The 21,483-nt window shown below is 45.5% G+C and overlaps 1 protein-coding gene across 8 annotated transcripts in view; it reads right to left on the bottom strand.

Annotated features, from left to right (window-relative positions):
- MBNL2 (muscleblind like splicing regulator 2) overlaps nt 1-20,467 on the bottom strand; it is a 161,861-nt gene extending 141,394 nt beyond the window's left edge. The window contains exon 1 of one of the 8 annotated variants that reach the window (XM_025441062.3): nt 20,065-20,467. The gene's annotated coding sequence lies outside the window, so the exon portion shown is untranslated. The remainder of the gene's footprint in view (nt 1-20,064) is intronic. The other 7 variants (XM_025441060.3, XM_025441064.3, XM_025441063.3 and 4 more) reach the window with 7 other exon arrangements.
- Between the last annotated feature and the right edge of the window lie 1,016 nt (nt 20,468-21,483).

Here is a 21,483-nt window from a genome sequence, read left to right as displayed (position 1 = left end):
ATTAAGTGTCTGGGGCCCCCAATCCAAACAGGGTTCGTCTCAGCGGGGGCCCCACTGGCCTGCACAGTGCGCACCTGTGTGCACGCACACGTGTGTCCTAACTCCTCGCTGCGACTGCTGGCTACCAATCAACTTCGTTTTGCTTGCTTTACGGAGCATCAGCGTACTAGGCACACAGTTGGATTTTAATCAGTGCTAACTGAATGGAGGGAATGAGCATTTTGAAAACGATTCACAATGGATTTGCAGATTTGCAGATATACTTTCATTTGGAAACATTTAGAAATCTTTCTCAACTGAAAGCTGAAACGGAGATGTTTCTATCTCAGAGTATCATAAATTTCTCTTTGTACTCCCTCCTCTATTTTTGTATTTCTTTTTCACTTTTCTGTCCTTATTTCTCCCTGTGTGCTGATCACATAAATGGACTCCATACCACACTTCTTTCCTCTGTGTTTATGTGTGACCCAAATCCTTATGACCTGGAGCACCAGTAGCCACCTAACTTGTGAAAATATCTCTGCTGTCGATGGGTTCTCGGAGGGAAGAAAGGGACGTGCCATATCGAGTCTCCCAACACAGGCAACTGGGTCACTACATCCAGGAAGGAAGGAGTGCACGGTCGCAGGAAACACCTTGGAGCAATCCTCGCTTATTTGTTCTCTAAGCCACAAAGGGCCAACCTTTCCCCAGGGACCAGAAGGTCGGGACGGACTGGCAGATGTCAGGAGCATTTCTTGGCCCCACAGGAAATTCGTTCCTTTATTCATTCATTTCCAAAAGTTTAAGTTCAGGAGTTTGGTCCCAATGTGAGCCAGTTACCATCTGCTTGAATGACCTAAAAACGGCCCGAGTGGGGACAGAATCAATTTTATCTGTGCCAAAACAGCTCAAGGCATGGACTGTCATGGAGCTGGGTCAAGTGCTCCATTTTCACACATGCACTGTACGAAGCTTTCCAAGCGTGGCCCGGTCCTCTTGTTTTCAAAAGCAACTGCATTCCTCTGGTCTGGGGGAATCCTGCATTCCTCTGGTCACTGTCACCCCTACCAAATATAAGTGCTCCCAAAAGTCTGGCATAAAATTACTTTGTAGAATATCCTTCTTGCATTTTGTGGTAAAACGGGTGACGTCTTTGTGAATGATAACAAGGCTTTTAAGGAACTGCAGAGATGGGCATGGTGGAGTCTCTACTCCTTGTGGAGTCGTTCAGGGGGTCCACAGCATTACTTGGGGTTTATTTCACAGTAGCTTCATGTTTACCCAAAGAAATCTATATCCTGATAATACACACTGAGTTTTTATTTTGTGCAGGCTAGAAAGTTCTTGGCATAGATGATCTCATGTAATCCCACCTAGAGAACTGGGTATTATTAAATACATTTTTTTTTAAAAACCTGGGATGCAAATACATGTTACAGTTTGCCTGAGATGGCCCATCTAGTCTGTGGCGCAGCCAGAATTTGAATGCAGGCTTTAAATTGTCTCTTGCCCCCTGTTCCCAGAGGCCTGTTAATCATTTATATTCAAATCACTCTGCTTCTGCAGTAAATGTAGGTTCCTGGGCCCTGCCCCACACATCCCAAGTGAGAATCTCAGGGGCCGTGGCCTAAGAATCTGTCGCCTGCTTTTCTAAGAAGCTTCCCGAGAGTTTGTGCAGCCAACGAAACCAACGTTTGGAGTAACTGGTGAAGGGCTTTGAAATGGGTTGGGAAGGAAAACACAACTTCTTTCTTCTCCAGGGGCTGGAGTTGGGTGGGGCAGAGAATGTAGCAGAGCAATTTGACCTTGTCCCAGTGGCTGTAAGAGCTCATTCTGGCCTTGACTGTGGGCATACTTGTCTTTTACTTAGTTTTCAAGAGGCCCTCAAGGGTAAATAAATAGGTCACTCCATTCTGTGAGATGTGCTGTACACGCCGTGCAGCTGAACACAGCCAGAAGTATCTGTCCTGCGGCAATTAAACAACTAAAGCTTACTGTAAAAGTTGGGTTCTCCAGATCACTCCCTAGTTTATGCATTTTGTTCTAGTCTCTGACTGCCCATTGCCTTCAGCAGCCAACTTCTGCTCTCACGTCCAAGTGCAAAAAAGAACCCTGGCAGTAGGGGCGAGGGCTTAGCTCTCTCCCTTCCGCACTACAGTACAGCTACACAGACATGGGTACAATCTCTGGGGGGAAGGACGCATTCTCTCTTCATCTGAAATAGAAACTTCTGGGTGCCTTTGGGTGGATGATGGGCTGTGAGCTCCTGCAAGTATGACTCGTCGCTAATAACCATCTATACAAATGCCTGTCTCAGCAATAAGACACTCCCATCATTTCATTGCATTCCAGGAACATTTACTGAGCATCTACTACCTGCCAGGTTCAAGTTTAAAATGCCTGGGGGATTGCTATGACAAAGAAGTCTTACTGTGGCATCTATATTAGCAGATTATTATTTAGAGGAAGAGTGCTAGGCCTGTGATTATCCTTTTGCTGGCTCCAGTGAAATGAGGGCTAAAGCTAAGGAAAATGACAACTAACCAGCAACTAGCACTGGTACAGCACTTTAGAAAGAAGCAGCGGATGCTGTATTACAGGGAAGCCTGCGATGATGTAAAGCCTATCTCTAATTAATATTTGGGGCGTGATGTAGTATGTTGGCCTCCCTATTACAGTTATTTGGAATAGAGCAGGATTCATTTCAAGGCAAAGGCTTCTGGGAGTCTCCCTGGAGAAGCATTTAGCCCTCAACTTACACTTTCCTTCCAATTTATCGGATGATTTTCACCTTTCCTGTTATAGCAGAATCACACCTGTTCCTACAAATCTTCAAAAACCCGGTGGTTTCATCCCATCCCCGGGAGCCTCTTCAGGCTCAAAGCTGCACCAGGTGCCCTCTGCCAGCCTAGCTAACCCTTCCTCAATTCCACACAGTCTCATCTTGGCCCCGATTCCTCTCCACATCCCTCCATCACCCCTTTGATTGCTCTAAATATTCCACACCCTCTGAATGTTTTTGCTTCCTCTCTCCTGGCACCTTGCCTTTCGACCTCCCAGCCACCACTCTCCAGGTGTCTCCCAAAGGTCAGGCTACCAGGCTCAGTCCTCATCTTCACTTGGTTCCCATTATCACCTGCTTGAGGAAAACCGAGTATGCATCTGTATTACATCACCGACCCATGTTTTTTCTAGGACACAGTGAATAGCACGATCGTTTCTCACAGATCCTAAGGCATTGAAAGATGCCTCAAGGCCTGCACACCTGTCCCAAGGAACACCTGCTGTCTCTGCAAGGCTCTTCCCTCTGGGCTTCCATGCCACTGGGAATGTGTCTAGGAAATCCCCTTAAATGTAAGCATTCCCCAAGGCTGTGCCAGCAACCATTTTCTATATCACACTTGCTTCCTTAGCTACCTCAAACTCCTTTATGATTTCAAATCCCACTCCTTTGTGGATGAGTCCCAAATGTACATCTCGCTCTGTACTCTACAGAAAGCCTAGACCTATACTTCCGTGAGAACATTCCAACTGCAAACTTCCAATGATCAGAATCTATCACCTATCTTCCCCTTCATCCTGCGTGCATCTATCCTTGGTGTTGTAAATGTTTCTGTCACCTAAATCCATGGTCTCCAGGTTCTCCCGAACTCCCTCCCTTTTCCTTGGCTTCCCCGAGCCCTGCCCTGTCCTTGGGAACCAGCGCATGGCCTCCTGCCAGATCCTGGTCACCACTATCCCGACTCTGTCCTTCATGACTCCCTGGGTGCCCTCAGTTCTCAGCTCTCTACTGTGCTCACAGGACGCCTGGGTGCTCAGTGGTTGAGCAACTGCCTTTGGCTCAGGTCGTGATCCCGGGGTCCTGGGATCGAGTCCCCCATTGGGGTCCCCAAAGGGAAACTGCTTCTCCCTCTGCCTGTGTCTCTGCCTCTCTCTATGTCTCTCATGAATAAATAAATAAAATCTAAAAAAAGTAATAAACTGTGCTCACAGAATTATCTCCCCTCCCCCCCCAAAAGAATTATCTCCCCAAGCAGTGTCTGACTGCCCACACACCTGTTCACAAACATTTGGTGGCTCTTTGCTGCACTTGGAATGAAGTTCAAAATTCAAAGTTTGGCATTCAGGGTCCTCCATAATCAAGACACAACCATGCCAGGCATTTTAGCTGTGCCCTACGCTCCAGGGAAACCTTCATGGGTACTTTCTAAGTATAGGCACTGTATGGTCTTGCTTTCCTCTATGGGGCATGTCAGAGGCTGTCTCCTCCAGGAAGATTTCCCTGCCTCACCTGGACATCAGGAATCTATTGACCCTGTGGCATGGATTACCTTCATCGTGGCCATTTATTTACATCTTATCTGTCCTACCAGAGCATAAATTCCACGAGAGGAAGAGAAATGAGGAAAATTTAAGATAGACTCTCTCAACTTTTCACACAGTACTCTTTATTTTTTCCCGCAAAGTTTTCTGCTGCAGGAAGGAAACTTCACTAAGTAGAATGCATTTGCCCCAGCAAAACAGGTGAAGATGAACAGACATCGGCCCCTTCCCAATGACGTGGGGCTTTCACTGTGTGCGCGGCACTTCCAGTATCTTGTTGTCCCGAATCTTTATCAAAATCCTAAAACATGGCACCATCACCTGGACTTGTGCCAACCAGATCAAAGTTCCACATGACTTGGCAACTTTTGTTCATCATAAGGAGGGGAACCCAGGATTCAAATCCCTGTTGATGACCTGCAAGCTTCACATTCCTGCCATCCTTAGTCACCCTTACTTACTTTTTGAGACCTGCATTCCCTTGACTTATATGGACTCCCACGAATCCAGGGTGACACAGCAAGAAAGGGCAAAGGGTACCGTCATCTGCAGGCCCTGTGGGGTTCCTTCCCCCACCTCAAGTCTTGTTTGCTCAACAAGATAAAAAAAATAACCCCAAAACACTTAAAGCAAAACTTGGAGGGGTTTGTAAAACATAAAACGACAGCACACAGAAAAGGACATGCTTTGCACACTATGACCAAAGTGGCATTATTATTATCCTTCTTATTTAACAGTGATGATCTCCTTTTCAAGTCTGAATTTGAAGCATTAACTCCCCACTGGCCCTGAGGGCAGGATGCTCTGGTGCTTCACAGACCTTGTCATTAGTGGGAATGGAGCCCCACTGCTCCCAGCTGGAGCCCAGAAAGTACGAGAGGAGAGGCAGGTAAGGAGAGGAGGCTGTAAGGTGAAAGTATACGGGGGCCCCTTCTGACTAGCTTTCCCTTTATCTTACGAGAGATGGTGCCAGGTAGCCAAGCTACCTTTTAAAAATTGTATTAGGAACAGAAAGGAAGTGTCCAGCTGACTATATTTTCACAGAGTGAACACATCTGCGTGACCCACACCCAGGCTGAACAGGACCCTGGAAGCCCCTCTCTTGAGCCCCCAAAGGGTGACCCCTCTCTTGAACTAGCTACTACCTCTCACTAGCCGGCTACATTTTAAATGAACCCTTTGACTGTTCTGGCCAGGACAGCAATGTGTTCTTTGAGAAGCCTTTTCTGGCAGCAACTGCCATTTCAAAGCAGGAAGGAAAAAAAAAAAAAAAAAAAGTGTGTGTATGTGTGTGCGTGAGAGAGAGAGAGAGTAATTTTGTGTGTAGGAGAAAAGTGTTTCTAATTTTCAATCCTGAAAATGTGAGGGGAAGAAGGAAGATGGAAAGAAGGGAAATAAGTCAGTAAATGCAGTCTCTTTCTGCGTCCCCCATTAAAGCTGAAAGAGCTCCAAGGACATGCCATTTTGAGAAAGGAAGGGAACAGAATCGTCCCTCTCTACCTGCCTCAGCCGAGGCTGGAGCTGCTTGGCCCCTATTCCCATAGCCTTCAAGTATGTGCATAGGTTGATGGTGATTATTTAATGGCACAGTGTTCTCTAGAAGCCTGATATTGTATGGAACATATGGTTTTGATTTTGGTGTGTGTGTGTGTGTGTGTGTGTGTGTTTCTGTTTTTAGCCAGTGAGCAAGATGGAGAGTGTCACAAACCTAACTCCAGAATTTGCTGGGTTCTGCCAAACTGTACAGGGAAGCCAATCCCCCTGCCGAGGGCCCCCCTGCTTTGGCAGCTTTGGGGGGTGGGGGGCCCGCGGGGGAGCCACGGAGGGCCACGGGCTGAAACAGAACTGCCCTGGCCCATCCAAGACGGGGACTCCGTGCTGTTGACAAAGCACACGGCCCACGTGGGTGCTTCCTCGGCTCTCTGCACTAATTGTTCGGGCTTGGAAGGAAAAGATCAGACCATCAAGTAAAAATCCACAGGCGCAGAACCATCAACTCAAGACCCAACATGTATCTGGCTAAGGAGGCGGATATTAACTCTGGTCTCCACGATGCTTTAAACAGCGACATTCTCCAACTTCCCATCTTGGGTTACTGGCTGTCAATGTTTCCAAAAATAGTCACTCCTCTCAATTATTTTTTCTGATCAATTATTTAGCATTGGTCTTGGTTCTGAGATATAAATTTTACCCGGAGGGGGGAAAAATGTATGCTCCCTCGTGGTCAGCTAGAAAATTTGTAGTTTTAATTAAGAAGGCAAATTTTCAGCTTGGAAGAGAGTGCTGGCTGGGTTTAGGGACATTAATAAAACTAGTAGTAAAAAGGAGGGGGAAAAAAAAGAGGCAGAGACAGGACCTGGGGAGCTTTCGGTTAAATTTCAACCTGAGAATTCTCCTAAGCAAAACCGGGAGCACTGGGTGTTATTCTGTAGGTTGGCAAATTGAACACCAATAAAAAATAAATTTATTATTAAAAAAAAGGGGGGGGGGAGGCTTTCTTAACTCAAGTCTGAGAGCCTCTGAACAGGGTTTTCTCTAGATGGAAACCTGGCCAGCTAGTCGGGAAGTCGTTGGCCAGCCCTTCCTTTGTTTGCTCAGGGTGGCCCTGAGTGGGCCCACCCCAACCCCCCGCCCCTGCGGAACCCAGGGAGAAAATCCTTCCTGGTTGCTCCCTGTCGGAGGAAGGAGGGCAGGTTAGTGCAGCCACTGCTGATGGGAGCCAGGATTAATTCGTTCCTCTAGTGACCTTGGCATCTACTGATGGCGGAGTGGGTCTCCAAGCTGCCGAGGACTGTGCTGAGAGCCACAGAGGAACCCGGCTACAGTGATCACCGTTTTGTTGAGCTGAAAAAACAGAAACAACAAAGAACACCCACAACCTGTACTTGATCTCTGAAAACTGCTTTAGTGTGGTATTCAAATGGGGTGGATTATCTCTCTGTATCTGCATATATACTAGACTATATCTGTTGCTGCATGGATATACATTAAAGTGTATATCTGTGTATACAACTATCTAGCCTATGTATATATTAATCTAACTACATAATATATTAATTTAAATCTCTAGCTATCTTTGTATATATAAATATTAATCTCTATCTACACATATTAATCTAAATCTGTATCTATGTAGTATATCAGTTATTAAACTCTATCTCTACCTACCTATATACATAGATGTCCATCTAAATCTATCTACCTATCAATCATCCTATGGGTTTTGCAAGTCAATGTCCAGCGTCTTGCCAGGTGTTTCCAAAAGCATCTACGGCCTATTGTTGGGACTGAAGACACTTTGAAAGCATTCCCCATCCCCGAGGAAGACGTCCGTCCTTCCTCACTTTGCCTCCACCCAGCAGCTCTTCTCCGTTGTGCTCAGGCCTGTACAGAGCTTAGGGACACGAAGTACCCCACCCCTTCTTCTATCACTTGGTGAGGAAGTTCTGTTGAACCTCTATTACTTGGTTCAAAGTTCAAGTAAGATAGTGATATGGTCCACAAGAGAAACTCAGAGTGTCTTAAGTTGCATAAATAAAAGTATTATAGCCTAAGGGAGTTGCCAACTGCTCCTATCAGAGGACGCCTGATAGTGGTCGGTGAATTTGTGAAGAGGCAGGCATTTGGGTCACTCCAAAGGCCCAAATGAGGGCTGGGAGTGAAAGTCACTGGACGTTCACATTTCATTTCAGGACAAGGATGAATTTTATAATAAAATGTTATGATCTGGGGACATCTGGGTTGCTCAGTGGTTAAGAATCTGCCTTTGGCTCAGGTGGTGATCCTGGGGTCCTGGGATCGAGTCCCGCATCGGGCTCCTTGCAGGGAGCCTGCTTCTCCCTCTACCTATGTCTCTGCCTCTTTCTCTGTACCTCTCATGAATAAATAAATAAAATTTTTTAAAAAATGTTCTGGTCTGTAAGCATTCTGAGCTAGTGATGGTCTAGTCAACAGAGGGGCAAAGCCGCACTGAGAACCTGCTTGTTGGAGCTGTGGTAGAGGATAGATATGAATTATGCTAGATGATCCATCCAATTCCTCCCAATTTGGGATTCCCTCTGATTTGCATTTTATGTTTATAGATTTTGTCAGTTGGGTGGATCTCTGGAGGAGGGGCTATTAGACTCTCGTGTGTGTGCACGCGCGTGCATGTGTGTGGAGGGGGGCCCTCCGCGGGCTCTGAACCGTCTCCCCAAGCCCCCTGTCTGTCCCGACACCCAAACACCAGAGGAACCAAGGGGCAGGTGAGCATCAGGTCATGGGGAGTAAGGAGTTAAGGAGACCCAAGCTCTCGATGGGTCCCCAGCCCCAGAGGCAGTGAGTCCCTTTGATCCTGACTTTTAATTGCAGCCTCGCTGCAACAGCAACTTTAAAGAAAAGCTAGGGAAACTAGAGATAGGGTTTGTTTTGTTTCCTGAGGGGCTGGTCTTTGTGGTGGCAGCCAGGAAGCTGATACTTTGGGCTTGGAGCGAGGGGCTTTCAAAAAGGGCAAATAAACAGACCTTTCTACCAGCTAAGAGCCAGGTGTGAAGGGAACCCCAGAAACAGTGGGCATCTATGCAGGCCCTTTACCAGAGATGCCAGGGGCCTCAGCAGAGAGGAGAGCCCGTGGGCCAGCTTGGGAGCAGGATGCGCCAGGGCACATGGGGACGGTGTGCAGGTGTGCCGGTGACAGTCACTGCAGGCCTCGGCGGAGGACGGGTGACACACCGAGGGAAGGCAGTGGACGGGAGGGGGGATTCCTAAGAATTGTCACAGCATACAGAGCTACAGAACAGCACATCTCACGTTAGTACAGGCCTTCCAGCCGATAATGGGCTTTTACATATGGTATTATCTATTTAAGGTATCTATAAGTTGACATCCTTGGGTCTTTAAGCTTCTTACACACGCGCACGCGCACACACACAGGAGATTCAAGAGTCAAAAGAAGGCCGACTAATGACAATGAGTAACGGAGAGAAAGCTCTAGCCATCCCCAGTGATTTATCAAGTCCCTTTGCGAGGAGGGGCTCCTGGCTGCAACTGAACTCACGCCTGCACAGTACACCAGTAACTGCTTGTTTGTGCTCCGCCTGACTGTTGAGTGAGTTTGGCCAGCAGTATGTGCAAAGGCAAGAGAAGTTTCTCTTCTCTCCAAACCCCTAAGGAAGCACCATGGGAAAAGGCCTGGGTGTTTGGAGATCACTGAGTGGGGTCTCACCCCTGGCTCTGCCACGTGTTCGTGTGTGACCTCGGCAAGTAACTCGGCCTCCCAGGACTTTCTGTTCTTCAGAAAGAGCCTTAACTGAGTCCCTGAACATAAAGCTCTCGGCAGAGGGCTTGGCATATAGTAGGCGCTCAATAAACTCAATAGACACTTGTTTCCTTTCATTCCTAAAAGGTTATTGGTAAATTAAAAATGCATAAAAACACTGGCCATCTGTGTGTGAAGTGAACGGGCGTCTGGACAGGGAGGACTTCCTCTCAATCAGTTTAGCGAAACTTCTGGCCCAGGAGAAAAGCCACATGTGGGACACACAGGAAAATGAAACGCTCGAGGAAGGAACACAGATGGACACAAAACAAGGAGGAAAACTTGTAGTGACATATAAAACTGTCCACAGTCAGGCCTGGACATTTCCCTTAACTTACCACCTTAGAGGGCTATCGCTTCTAAAATTATCTTCATTGGTATCACAAAACGTGAAAACTAGGATTTTTATTTTTTATTTATTTATTTTTTTAAGATTTTATTTATTTATTCAGGAGAGACACACAGACAGAGAGAGGCAGAGACACAGGCAGAGGGAGAAGCAGGCTCCATGCAGGGAGCCCGACGTGGGACTCGATCCCGGGCCTCCAGGATCACGCCCTGGGCCGAAGGCAGGCGCTGAACCACTGAGCCACCCAGACTGCCCAAAACTAGGATTTTTAAACAAATGCGATTTTAACTGCATATTCCCTTTCCTCTCTACTCTTTGCAACTCTTTGGAGAAAATGAGGGGGGAACGGCATTATCTGCACCATCGAGGGAGACGAGGAGCTTGTCGGTGTTCCCTGAACTGACGCACTGAGGGCATGAGGACTAGAGGGGCCCACGCGAGACTCCCAGGCCCCTGTCCTGGCCACTGTCCAGAGGAAAAAGAGTCTAAGGTTGCTTTTGAACACATAGATTTCATAGGAGAAAAGCATTTCCAGAACAAACATGTAAATAAACTCACTAGCCGTCCCTGGAGACGGTGAGCAATTCTCTCAGGGAAACAGAGTCTCTGTCCAGAGAGAAGGCAGCCATCACGAGCATGGGGAGACATCCAAGGACCCCCCCCCCCCATAGCCACAGAAGCGCAGGAAACCACTCAAGTCCCCGCCCTTCGTCCTGGACCACAGAGGCTTTGGGGCAAGGCTCAAGTCAGTTCAATTTCGCCCCACTCTGAGCCTGGGAAGCCTGGAAAGTCTTAGTGTGTCAAAGATGTAGGTCCTGGCCTCCAGTCCTATGGAGCCCCCCTTTAAAACTGTGCTAGACCCAGTGGTCTGCTGCCATCTACATTTATGCCAGCAAAGCTACCATCGTGTTCTAGAGCCTTGTGGATGAACAGGGTGTTCATCATCAGGGAGCTCGTTAGAAATACACAATCTCAGGCCGCCCTCCCCACCTACAGAATCAGAATCTACATTTTTAATAAGATCCCAGGTGATTCCCTGTGCATCTGGAAATTTGAGAAGGGCTCTGTGGTTTACACGCTGTAGGTAGCTGGTGTGAGGACAACCACCATTTGCCCACTTTGAGGGCTTTCTCATTTTCTTGAGCAGTCCTTATGGCTGGTTCAGTAGAGACCTGCAGGATTCAAGAATAAATGGACTTCTGGGGCTGTGAGACTAGGATGACTGGTGTCCAGGGAAATCTCCAACCACTCTGGAATTCCCATTCTAACCAGTAACACCCCCCCCCCCAAATGTGTATTTCAAGATACAGATGCTGAAGTCTTGATAACTGCTGATTTGAAGTGTTAAAACACAATAAATTGTGGTTATCACTGAAAATCTACTTTTTAAAAAGTCAATTGTATATAAATACAGCTACAAAGATTTCCTTATCCATCCAATATTCCTTTTTTAAAAAGGTTTGTTTATTTGAGAGAGAGAGAGAGAGAGAGAGAGATTGGGGGTTGGGGGAGGAACAGAGGAAAAGGGACAAGCAGACTGCACTGAATGCAGAGCGGGGGGAGGGGGGGTGCGGGCTTGGTCCCTGAGATCATGACCTGAGCCAAAAACTAAGAGTCTGATGCTTAATTGACTGAACTACCCAGGCAGCCCCCTCCACCCAACATTCTGTGACTCTCACCACGACAGTGAACCAATATTTGCCTTCAAAAGGGCCATGGCTTGAGCACTCCTGCCAGAGAGGGTAAACCACGTACAGTAGGATAATGCATTGTGGGAGGCTACACTGTCATCCCATGGAACCACAGGCTGAGGCATGGTGTTAAGACTTGGTATTCATTTTTTGGTTAACAATTTTGCTCCTTTGTGGGTATTTATATTCTTGATTCTTTGCCAGCTCCTATTCTCTTCTAGGCCTCTGGCAGTCCTCCCCAGAGCACATCCTTGATCATCTGCCTGTCTCCAGTTATGGTCCCTTTGCCCTGGAGGTTGCGAGCATCCATGGTCTCAATTATGATTTCAACACAGGTATGCCTCGATTTACATCTGAAACCTTGCATCTAAGCTGTTGTCCATTCCCACATTGTCAAATGTCTACGGGATAGCCCATTTGGATGACCCATAATTAGCTAAAGCACCATGACCAGAACCCAAAATTCATCACCTCCTTCCATTTCTCCACTGCATTCCTATTGGTTGGTCCCTTTTTTCTATCTACCCCAATTTTCTCTTAGGGTTCTGTCGATATTTCTCCTTTAGAAACTCCAGGGTCCTTTTGGCTTTTCTAAGCTCTCAGTATCTTCTCTTACTTTCCCTTCAGGACACCTTTTGAATTTGCCCTTTCTCCCTCCATCTTCTCACTGCTCTTCCAATTCAACTCTTTCCCACATCAAACTTAGAATATTACCAAAGTTTTTGGGGGTTTTTTTTGTTTTTTTGCCAAACCTCTAACCCTATCTTACAAGTCATAATTGTGCACTTTTAAAGCATTAGATGTGATGTTATCAGTAACAAAATTAAACCCTTCCTTATATCTCTTCAGACCTTCCATATTCTGATTTTCCCAGTAAACCTATATCCCACTGCTCCCCAACATTTCATCTTTGTCCTCCAAGGACAAGTTTCCACACTGTCCTCTACATCGCCTCATGCTGTTCCTCCCTCTGGAGATGACCTTCCCCTCTCTGATTTTGACTACTGTCCTCTCCCAACTTTTTTGAACATATCCCCATATCAGAAAAATACTTTTGGGATCCCTGGGTGGCGCAGCAGTTTGGCGCCTGCCTTTGGCCCAGGGCGCGATCCTGGAGACCCAGGATCGAATCCCACATCGGGCTCCCGGTGCATGGAGCCTGCTTCTCCCTCTGCCTATGTCTCTGCCTCTCTCTCTCTCTCTCTCTCTGTGTGTGTGTGTGACTATCATAAATAAATTTAAAAAATCAAAAATAAAAAAAATAAAAAAAATAAAAATACTTTTGAGCAGGAACAACGGTTGTAAGGTTGTTACTTATTTATAAATGTTATACTTGCATAACAATTACTAATATGCTATATACATACAAACACATATGAAAATTGACATTTTAGGGATCCCTGGGTGGCGCAGCGGTTTAGCGCCTGCCTTTGGCCCAGGGCGCGATCCTGGAGACCCGGGATCGAATCCCACATCGGGCTCCCGGTACATGGAGCCTGCTTCTCCCTCTGCCTATGTCTCTGCCTCTCTCTCTCTCTCTCTCTCTCTCTCTCTGTGACTATCCTAAATAAATAAAAAATAAAAAAAAGAAAATTGACATTTTAAAAGGATGAGCTAAAAAAAATAAAAAAAAATAAAAGGATGAGCTAAATAATGTATAAGATGCAAGTTCAGCTATTCCTCACCTAGTGAATAATCTTGTCCTACCTAGGCCTGGGGTATAGACATTCCACTTTAGAACCACTGATTGGACAAAATATATCCTTTCAGAGCTACAGGAAGCATCTCTTCCTCTATAAAGTTATCTACTACCCCAGCCTAAACAGAGTTCTATTTTCCTGAACTACCAGAGAATTTAAATTTACAAGCAGTAAATCATTGATAGAATATACGCTTCACCAATACTATTTAGTTGATTAATTGAAGCTTACATCTAGGATGCCAGAAATTTTATAGATTTTTAAAATAATTCAATATCTTAATTAAAAACATTAGTGTCTTTCCCAAATTGCTTGGGTTGGGCTCTATCCACTATGCAACATCCATTACAAGAAAACTTCAACTCACACTACAGGGTGATTTCATTTAAAGATTGCTTTATCTCATTGAATGTCATGTGCACAGATTCCTATAGCTTTGAGGACTAGCTTTTCTACTTTTTGGCTACTGAAAAATTTTTTTAACACATTGCTTAACTTCACTCAAGTTCAGTTTTTGTTTAACTCATAAAATGGGGACAAAAGGGGGATTTCATGACTATTAAAGAGATGATAAAAACGGAAATGATTTATGCTGAATGATTTAACGTAAGACATTACTATTATTATTACACTCGGCATTTTTGCATTATAATGTAAACTATATCAGGTATATCTGAGATTTCTAAAAATAATTGACCTCCTACAGGCATAGGAGGACTCAATGAGATGCTCTCATGGGCAAATGCAGTACTTTGAATTTTGGTTTCATTCTTGACTTTGGTTTTTCCCAGCTCTACAGGCCATTTGCAACCATTAATAAACTTTATGTTCTAGAAGCACCTCCTTGCCATCCATAACCAAACTCACCTTGCTACTACTGCGTCGCTAGGTTGAAGCAGGAAGCCAGTATAGCTTTTGTCCCCTGATGCCTTCTGAGCAGTCAAGCTGAGAAAGCAAAGCCAATCAACCTCTCTTCTTGCTCTGCCTGGCAACTAAACTGCCTACAGTACTAGTTATAAGGGGTTGTGGGGACAGGAGACAGTGACATGCATACATGTAACAGGGACACTTAGAAGTTTTTCCTGATCTTCAAAATTCAAGTCGTCTAACCACAGACAAAATAAAAATGAATAGGGCACCTGGATGGTTCAGTGGCTGAGCATCTGCCTTTGGCACAGGTCGTGATCCAGGGGTCCTAAATCTGCCTATGTCTCTGCCTCTCTCTCTGTGTCTCATGAATAGATAAATAAAATCTTTAACAAAATAAGTAAAAATAAAAATGAATAAAAGTTTTTTTTGTTTTGGGGGGTTTTTATTTTTATTTTTGTGTGTGTGTGTGTGTTTTTGTGTTTGTTTTTTTTGTTTTGTTTTGTTTTTAATCCAGGGTATAACTCCTCTCTTCAGGAGCTTTACCTAGTGCTCTGAATTTAGGCTCCTGGTTTTTAAACCCTCTTTTTGAACTGTTAATTGAGATAATGTCTGTGAAAGCCCTTTGTCAAGTGTAAGAAACTATACATATGTTAATTATCCTTCTGAAGACATTTGTGTGCTGACCTATTCTTATCTTGTTTGTAAGTATCTTGTTCCCCAGCGATTGTGGATTGCAAATGCTTTAGACCTAGGACCTGCCGCGCTGGGTGTTTCCTGGCTCCTCTCCGTCCTCTGAGGGGGGCTCACCACCCCCAAAGCTCTCACAGCAGCCAGCTCACAAAGATGCTCATAAACCTTAGAACTGCCCATCTGCCTGCCAAGACTCATAACTAAAAAGACTTCTTTAGGCTCATTTACATCCTGGTCTGCCCTCTCAGCGCTCCCCAAACTGGGTCCCTAACCTTGCAGCTTGTCTACACTCAGAAAATACATAGAGATGTTAGAATTTTAAAAAGGGGGGGGGCGGGGAGGGAACCTGGATGGCTCAGTGTCTGCCTTCAGCTCAAGTCATGAATCCGGGGTCCTAGGATCGAGCCCTGCATCGTGCTCCCTGCTCATTGAGGAGTCTGTTTCCTCTTCTCCCTCTGCCGCTCCCCCTGGTTTGTGTCCTTGTTCCCTCTCTCACTCTCTCTCTCAAATAAGTGAATAAAATGTTTAAAAAAACAAAGCAAAAAGTTTATGTTTAAAGGGAGAAATATATATACATATATATTTATGTATATATATATATTTTTTTTTAAGTAACTTTTTTTTTTTGGCGGGGGGGTAGTTAGGTAGGGGGACGTTTAAACCTCCAGGGTCGAGAATCAGGTTTCCTTGCTGGGATTGGGAATGGCAAGATAATTGCATCAGGGGCTCCCCAGTTACCCGAGGCTCAGGAGTGTGGGAGAGGGTCTAGTATTTCCTTTTGGTGACTGGTGTTTAAGGCTTTTTAGATGACGCATCCATGTTCCCCAATCACTTCGGGGCTGAATCTCGGCTGGCTGAGACTGGGCGATTGCTCTCAGCAGTCTCATATTTGGGATTTTTCAGAGCACTCTCATTTGTCTGTTGTTCCTCTTACATCTCTGTATGTTATTTAAACAGCATTTATGCTGAGAAGCATAACAGAGGTGAAGAAAGTACATATAGACATTTAAAACTCAAAATTCCTTCCCTCATTCTCCCCCTGAACACCAAGAACTGTCTGAAACCTACAATGAATGCCTGATACTTCATGCGAAATTAATGTTAGCCAATAAATTTACTATAAAAGTCTTTACAACGTACAACTTTGCATCATTTCTTTCTGCCCCCTTATTTTGCACATACACTAAGTCGGGTATTAGGTCATTGACTCGTTCTAACCAAATAGCAAAAGCCAGAGAACCCAAGAGGTGTTTAATAAACACTTGTTGACTGATTGATAGAATATCCTGACCTAGCATCTCCTAGACAATGCATTCTTTGTCAGAGCCCTAAGGTAAGTCAGTAGGTCCACTTTTATGAGCAGGCGTTCCTGCCATGTCGAGGGGAGCAGGCCTACTGAAAGTTTGTCCACGGGCCTGTGGCTCAGGTTCACAAAAGAAAGCCTAGGGCTTTACCTTTCACACCTGTTTTCACTCTCAGCAAGAGGCGGGACTAGCCCGAGCTAAACAATGCAGAGCAGTTGGAGGCCTGATGCAGACCCAGCCATGACGCCACCTTAGACTCCTTACAATGAATATTACCACAGCTGCAACTAACAGTTTGTGCACATTAAAAAAACAAAACATAAGAAAAAACTGACCTAAGGAAAAGCAAAAGAAAAAAAGAAAAGAAAGAGAAAGAAAGAACAGAAAAAAAAAAAAAAGACACGAGGAAAACACAGTATTGCAACTAATTTACAAAGCCCAGCTAAGTCTTCCTGCCTTGTTCCTCCGAGAGAAACCCGAAGTGTGAAATACCAAGTTCCCAGCTCCCCAGGGCCAGAGATCCCTGCCCATCCGATGCAGCTGAGATGCAGTTGACCGGTCCAGAGAGGCTGCCTGGGGGCGTGACCCCTTGGCTTCCCTTCAAAGCCCCTTCCTCTCTTTCCTTGCTAGGCCTGCTGGCCAGCTTTGTGCAAGGAGCTGAGGGCCCTTAACCCTGGCTGCTCTGCCCCTGGGGTTCCGGAGCTCGCCTGACTTGACTCGACCTACGGCTCCCCGACTTTGCTCCTGGCTGGCCTGGAGAGCTTACACCCCGCACCTTCCTGCCAAGGCCCTCGCCCCCACCGCCCACCTGCTCCCTGGAGCTGCCAGATTTCTCGGCCTGACAGGACAGCAGTAATTGTTTCTGACCCTGAACCTGGAGATACTAAAGGCCCCCAAACTATGTCTTCAACGACCAACATGCCCCACAGCTCTACCACCTTTCATTACTCAGAATCCTTTACCCCTTGCAACGTTGCCAACCTACTTCTGCGCGGATAGGTTTCGTCATTTTGGAAAATGTAAACAAATCCCGATGCCTTCTTCTCCATCTTCTCTTGTTATGGGTAAGAAAGTGCGGGAAGAGAGGGAGCGGGAATGCCTGCAAGACTGAGGCATCAGGAATTCTCTTAAACTCAAATCTAAACGCTCGTCTCCCAGTTCTTGCTCGGAATCTTGAGTACTTGATCTTGAATCTCGATGGCGCTCCCTGAGCGCGGGACTGGCTGGTCGCCATGTGATATTGATTTGTTTTCACCATAGCAACAGCAAATTAAAACAACTAGCAGAGAGGAGGCAGGCTGTTAACCAGTAAAGCTACATAACCGGTATATTTTGCAAGCATATCCTCCTCTTATTTTCTCTCTTATTCATTCCACTTTCACAAATGTAATGCAAAGTCACAGCAAAAATAGCACGAAACGCTTTGGGCACTACAAGGCCTGTGTCTGAAATATGCTGGTTGGCACAGCTTCTAGTATACTATACCAGATCGATGGAGAAAATGCAAGCACCGACGCTCTGATTTCCTCGGAAATTTTATTTGTTGGTCTAAGAATAAATATCCCTAGAAAATTGACATGAGCACGAAGTAGAGTGAAGGGTTCTGGAAATACGACTATCTTAATACCCTGAGGCATTTGCCAACAGTTTCGTTAATACAGAGGTTTTCACCCTTTGTACTTTAAATAGCTCATTGTAGCAAGAGACAAACGACTTTTTTTTTTTTTTTTTTTTTTTTTGGTACAAGGTCAAGGCCTCTCAAAATGCTAGCATGATGAGAGAAAGTGTAGCAAGTATTACTCAGTTCTATCAGGAGAAAGAAAAACTGAGGTGTATGCTGGCTTATTAAGGCTACACAGGCAGCACGAAAGGAAATGTCAACTAGAACCAGGAACTCCCCAGAACTCCAATCTGTTCTGATGGAAATTCTCTCTTAAAAGGCCCTGTATTAAGAACTAACCTCCGCCTGATCTCTATGACCATGGTTACCACCTGTGACATGGATTATCAGCCTGCAGTATTGGACTTTCCTTCCTTCAGCCCATCTGCACTAGGACATGGTGCTCTTTATGGAAAAGCAGCTGTTCCTGCCACCACGACCAGCCACGAAGTTGGTGGCCTAACCTTGGTCCTAAATAGTGGCTCTAGGGGAACTGGGAAGGAGGCCACAGGCACTGTCCACCCAGGTGGCCGCGCTGGGCTGTGCCAGGGGGAGTTGGGCCAGAAGCAAAGCCCTGCTCTGCTCCCCAGGGCTTCTTGCCAGCACAGCCAGAACCCTGCAGAGAACCTGCTCGGACCCGCCCGACGTGAGGCAGGTAGGAGAAGATGCCCTATTTATGCTGGAGATTGCTTTAGGGTTTAGAAAGGCCAGGCTAAAATATGAAGACATAACTCAAGACTTGCCAAGTGAGAGTCAGAATGTTCCTGGCCAGGACATAAAGCAATATTCCTCTCCACAAGCCTGAATAAAAGAACACACAGCAGAAATAGTTGGGGGATGACGTCAGAAGTTCTGGGCTAGTGTCCTGCACTTCTCCTTGAAAGTAAAAACAGTAGGTCTAGAAGAATCTACGTGGCATTGCCCTTCCTTAAATGAATATTTGAACTGGCCCTCACAAAACCGTCAGGATAGCCGGAGAAACTTCATCTTATTTACAGATTATAAGCATGCCCTCCTCTCTCTCTCTCTCTCTCTCTTTTTTTTTTTACTTTATCAGCCCCCCAGATTCATGTATTAACAGATCCACAAACATCTTCCCACTTAACCTTTGTCTCTTAAAAGGACAGTGATGTTTCCTGAAGAACATTCGCGGTGGTAGTGGTTAGGCAAGTCAGATTTTTTTTTTCTTCGCTTCAGTGCTTGCTAACTATTCTAAAAATGTTACACATTTATTGTAAACACATGCTTCCGAGGCCTAACAAAAAAGCACAGTTTCCTCATGCCTGGCAGAAATTTAAAACGGAAAAGGGCAGAAAGAATTCTTTAACAAATATATCATTTCCTTCTCTTGGGCCAAGTGTGTTAAAAATAAATCTCCATCATTTCTCCCTGCTGCTTCTCGGCAAGAAAGTTGATATGGTTCGGCATAGCGAAGACACAGCCTTAAAAGCTAGCCTGCCCTCATTAAATTATTCTGCTGGCTGTGTGTTCTCATTAAAAATGCATAAAGATCAGATAATTGCAGTAAGCATTATTAACCTAGCTTTACTTTTGAATATAATGGTTCCACTTTTAAGCTGGAAACAAAGGCTCAGACATGCCAGAAAAAGAAATGTAAACATTGAACTACAGTATCGAAAACTTGTCAGAAAGCTACCTCTTCTCGCTAGCTTGTTAAAAAATGTGCTTTGGAAACTCAAAGCCCTGGCATTACAGAGCGAGGTAGCTCCCTAATTTCTAATAAAGAGACGTATTTTCAGCCGAACACCCGACCGATGATTATCGGCCACGAAGTTTTCTTTTTCTTCTTAATTACAAGCCCCCTTTCAAAGAACAGGGTCCACGTAAACTTTATTTATTCGGGAGTTAACTACGGCAGTGTGAAAATTTTCGATAGCAAGAAAATAAGCTCGCTCCCCAGAATTCAAATGGTTCTTTGGAATGATAAACAGATCTATTCTCCGAATAAAAACTCGTTTTATGCCTCACCCCCAGACAGGCGGCATAGAGTCAAGCTTTGCCATTTCTTTTTCCCCAAATCCGAATGTTACGTAAAACTCCAGAGTCCCCTGCAAGTATTACATTTGAATTAGTGGAATCCGGTTTCCCTGGCTTCCCTGAGCAACACACATGGAATGCAGCATACTGCAGCAAACTCTTTAAACATTCAAAAAAAGGGGGGGGGGGTGATTCTCTTACCCTGTTTAGCTGTCCCTCTTTTTCCCTTTTACAGTAACCCCGGGAACATCTGGAAGAATCAGGCGGCCGAGGCTTCTCCGCTGCATCATGAGGAAGAAATTTCCATGTAAATAGTCCTCATTCCCTGTGTATTGTACTCTGCGAGCCGTCTGCCGTATCTGGAAAATTTTGCCTTCAGATGATGAAGCAAAGACAGTCTAAACTCTGTTGCTGTAAGCTGCAGCCCTTCCTCCCGGCAGGGCCCTCCCAGCGCTGGGCCGCCAATCCGCAGCCAGCTCGTCAGCCCTGCTCCTCCGAAACTGGTCCTCATAGGATGACTGACACAGCAACACGGCGCTTGCAGTGTGTGAAAACAGTGCATCCATACTGATGAAAGAGGAATTTCCCTCTCAGAAGAAAGCAATCATAGCACCAAGACAAAGTGGCACATAATTGGCAGAGCCGAGAGAGGGGTAGCTGGAGAAAACACCCTTGAAGACAGCCAGCCCTAAGCTTGCTTGCGGCTGCACCGTAAATACTTTGGAAAAGACCAACTCCGCAGATTCAAGAGAGAGCCAGGTTGCACAGGAAACCCAAGTCATTCTCCCAGTCGACAAAGCATGTATTTGTTTTTCAAGGAGAAACAATTCCACGTCGGCCGTGGGAAGGAATGCCTTCCAGAGCATCCTCCAGATGATTTCCATTAGGGGGAAGGATGTGTTAGCCCAAGTGCATATTCAAAATCAAAACATGCTTAACCCCCTCGCACACGGTTTCCCTGTAGAACATCTGTTACTGCAGTGGTTAATTGCTGTAGCCCGCACAGCTTTCAGCTAAGTTTTTCCACCGCTGGGGTCTTCAGTTAGGGAACTCTGAACAATGCATCCGATATGCACACATTACCCTTTTGTCCTGTTGGCAGGCACCCCTGAGAGGATTAGGTGTGCTTCCCTCTAATCCTAAGGGACCTCAGGTACCATTTGATAAATACTGTGCATTGGTCCATACTGTCACTAATGAAGCAGTGACTACAGGGAGGTATTCACAGCACAACGCACACGGCACATGGATCCAAGGGGCACCGTCAGGTGCCGCTCCCCAAAGGTTGTCTAGAGGTGCCGAAGTTCCCTGAGATAAAAAAGGAAAAGAGAAATGGAAAGGTTAGTGTGGGTTATTTATTTATTTTTTCCCCAGTCAACAGTACTGCTGCATGCTCTGAAAAAAAACCCATATGGCATTTGGAAAACACAAAAAGCATGCATTTTCCTTACACTTTTGAATTTAAAAAAATGAAGTGTCAAAAAAATAAAAATAAAAAAAATAAAAAATGAAGTGTCATGACTCCATGACTATACCAAACCAGGAACAAAGCCCCATTCATCTGAAAGCTTGAACCAACACACTATTGTTTATCAGCAACTGCTCAATGCATTTGCAATG

The sequence above is a fragment of the Canis lupus genome, chromosome 22 (genome assembly GCF_003254725.2).
Source record: "Canis lupus dingo isolate Sandy chromosome 22, ASM325472v2, whole genome shotgun sequence".
In the NCBI taxonomy this organism is placed as follows: Eukaryota; Metazoa; Chordata; class Mammalia; order Carnivora; family Canidae; genus Canis; species Canis lupus.
Note: the sequence above shows the minus strand (reverse complement) of the source record. Positions and strands in the feature narration are given on the sequence as shown.